The sequence below is a fragment of the Aegilops tauschii genome, chromosome 5 (assembly GCF_002575655.3).
Source record: "Aegilops tauschii subsp. strangulata cultivar AL8/78 chromosome 5, Aet v6.0, whole genome shotgun sequence".
Lineage (NCBI taxonomy): Eukaryota > Viridiplantae > Streptophyta > Magnoliopsida > Poales > Poaceae > Aegilops > Aegilops tauschii.
The window spans coordinates 241,343,729-241,346,882 of NC_053039.3; the positions used below are offsets into that span (position 1 = coordinate 241,343,729).

The 3,154-nt window shown below is 43.8% G+C and overlaps 1 long non-coding RNA gene across 1 annotated transcript; it reads left to right on the top strand.

Annotated features, from left to right (window-relative positions):
* Positions 1 to 698: 698 nt before the first annotated feature.
* LOC120964662 (uncharacterized) lies at positions 699 to 2,147 on the top strand. Its single transcript, XR_006663267.2, has 2 exons — positions 699 to 1,699; positions 1,827 to 2,147. It is a non-coding gene; the product is annotated as an uncharacterized lncRNA (long non-coding RNA).
* The last annotated feature ends 1,007 nt before the right edge of the window (positions 2,148 to 3,154 follow it).

Consider the following 3,154-nt stretch of genomic DNA (forward strand, 5'->3'; position numbering starts at 1 on the left):
TGTGATACGAAGCTGTGGAAACGAAACTGGACAGACGAAATTTAGTATCACCTCAGGTATATGTTTTAAATTCGAACTGAAAGCGTAAATTTACGGGAAGAAACGTATTGTGACGATGAACGTGCTTTATTATTATTATTATTACATATAGGGAAAATTCATCCTACCATCCAGTGGTAGTTACCCCACATATCTCATATAGTACTATCATGTGGTATTATATATATACTACTTTATCATTATAAATATGTTCATATATTATATATAACATATTCCAAAGTGAGTTAGAAGAAAAAAAAATACGAGTTGACCCATGGTTTTTATTATATTTGTGCAATACGTAAAAAAGAGCATACACAAAATACGATGCATGCTACCTAAAAAGTAGTATATATAATACCTAGACATTCTTATATACTACATACTTTCCGATTTGATAGATACTACATACAACGTCCAAAACTAAAGTGGTGGTAACTATATATATATATATATATATATATATATATATATATATATATATATATATATATATATATATATATATATATATATATATATAGGGTGGGACTATTTAGAACCCCCCCCCCTAGAGTTCCTGAATAAGCTATTTAGGAACCACCCACCCCCCCCCCCCCCCCCGATTTGGAAACTAGACAAAGGATATGAGCCGGATCCCGATCCCTCCGGCCTCTCGATCCCTCTGGCCTCCCACCTCTCCCCTACAAATCCGGCGCCCGATCCCATCGATCCCAGCGTCGATTCCCCCACCTAACCTATAGCTTCGAATCCGCCTCGCGTGAGCGAGCGGCGGTGATAGCCGACACGAGGGAGCGCGCGGCGCCGGTGTAGGCGAGCCCCACCTAACCTGTAACTTCGAATCCACCTCGCGCGAGCGAGCGGCGGCGATAGCCGGCGCGAGGGAGCGCGCAACGCTGGCGGCGGCGACCCCCACCTAACCTGTAGATTCGAATCCGCCTCGAGCTCTGGATTTGATCCGCTTCGTCACGATGGAGGCCAGCGATTCCCGGTTAGATCATCACTTCTGGATTCCACCCCTTAATAAGCTTTGGATCTCTCACTGCTTCTTCTTCTTCTTTGATTCCCCCAAATGTTTGTTGTTTGAATCATCGACGGCAAATCTGCAAGTTGCATTGTGAGTTTTGCGTGCAGTTAGCTGGTTTGCGTCCCTGTTAGTTGGTAATGTGTATAAAATATGAGCTTAGATGTTGGAGACAACATTCAGTTAGCTCTGTGGGCTTGTGTAGTTTGAGGTAGAAAACGTGCTTTGCTTGTGCTTGAGTTTTGCGTGCAGTTAGTTGGTTGCGTCCCTGTCAGTTTGCTAATGTGTATAGAAATCTGAAGTTAGCTGTTGGAGAAAGCATTCAGTTAGCTCTATGGGCTTCTGGTTGCATTTGCGCAGTTAACTATGAAAACTTTTCTTCACTACTTGTAGTAAAAAAAAATGGCACCTGATGAAGACGATGATGACCTGACTAGCTGGACTGTACGTGTCGACACGCAAAACTCCCCCGTGTAGAATGACCCAGTTTATGTTTTAAAACCAGTGGTGGTGCAAACTGCAAGGTATCCACCATAGGCGCCAATGAATGAAAGAGTTACTGGACGCAATTGCGAACCTGTGCCGCGCCTGAAGAACCGTCAACACCAATCAAGTGTCCTGGAGACAATCAATGAGGTAGAGTGTGACAGTTAACTGCGTAACAATTTACTTGTTTTGCGTACGGGGAGAGTTTTCAAATTTTTGCAGTTATCTTTTTACTTGTAAAATTTCATAAAAGCAATTGTGTTTGTGAATAAATTAGGTGGATGATGGACCTGCACAAGATGATGATGAACACATGGATGCTGCCGATGAAAGTGATGATAACATTGAATGCTGGACTAAGATTGTTCCTCAAGATGACTACGAGCGAGAACTCGAGCAAGTGTTTGTTCTAAGGCCTAAAACACCATGTCCGCGATATCCACAAGCTCAAGAAGACCAGTCTGGTTAGAGCGATGATAAGGCAGGTGCAGATACTTGTACAGATAACTGTGAGAAAGCTAGGACTGCACATTGTTCTGCCGCCCAAAAAAAGATAACAAAAATGATGTTCTACTAACATCAGCAATTAGGTGTTCCACCATCATGCAGTTATGTGTACAAAGCAGTTAGGGTTGAATGCATAAGGGAGTTAGAAACTGTGGAGCAGTTAGCTTAAATAATGCAGTTATGTGATAAGGCAGTTAGCTTTAAACACACATGGAAGTTAGAGTACACAACAACTAAAATTTTACTCAATAACGAAAAAGGCAGTTAACTAGATGTCGTGGGGAGGTGGGTGGAGCGCACCCTTCTTTAGGCCCGTGGTGGGTGGCCTACTCCCACTCCGGTGACATAGCCCTGCCCATCCCGGACTCCAGCTCCGGTGACACCTTCTCCATGCCGTCGTTCCAGTGGAGGCGCAGAAGCTTGTTCCGGTGGCGACTTCCTGCTTTTCAGCTAACTTCAGTAACGCTAAAACTCTTTGCCTCCTTCAGTTAACTTGCTCTTCATGTCCTAGATGGATTTCGTCCTTGAGCAGTTCATGGTGTGGATCTCCGGCGGTTAGCTTCTGGGTTTCTTCTACTACTCCGACCCAGCCTCTGTAGTTGGCAATTATTTGGGGGTTATCTGTAGCTAGCATGTTCAGTTCTTACTTGCAAAATAATGTTGTGTCAAGAGTCAAGACATCCCTGTCCGGTTTATTGTTTTGGGGATCCAGTGAATATTATTTTTCCTGTTAGCAGTTAACTTCTGCTCCATTGCGTCGGGGATCGACGAGGTGCAGGACCCCTGATGGGGATTTACTGGTGGAGCGACCTCTCTACAGCTAGCTCAATTTCATGGATAAGTTAGCTTAGTTTCAAGGAGCAGTTTGCTTTACTGATAGTTATGTAAAAAAGAAACAGAGACCACTGCTCAATTAGCTCTTGCCCCCATGCTGCTAGCGGCGCGATCCACGGTGCGCAATTTGCCAATTCTCAGTTTCATGGAGCAGTTAGTTCAGGGACTGGCTGCAGTTATCTTGCGTCCAAAAAAATTAAGTGATGTACACAACTATGATTTTGCCAAGCCCCTGCTTGCGTGAGGTACAAAAAATAGCAATCA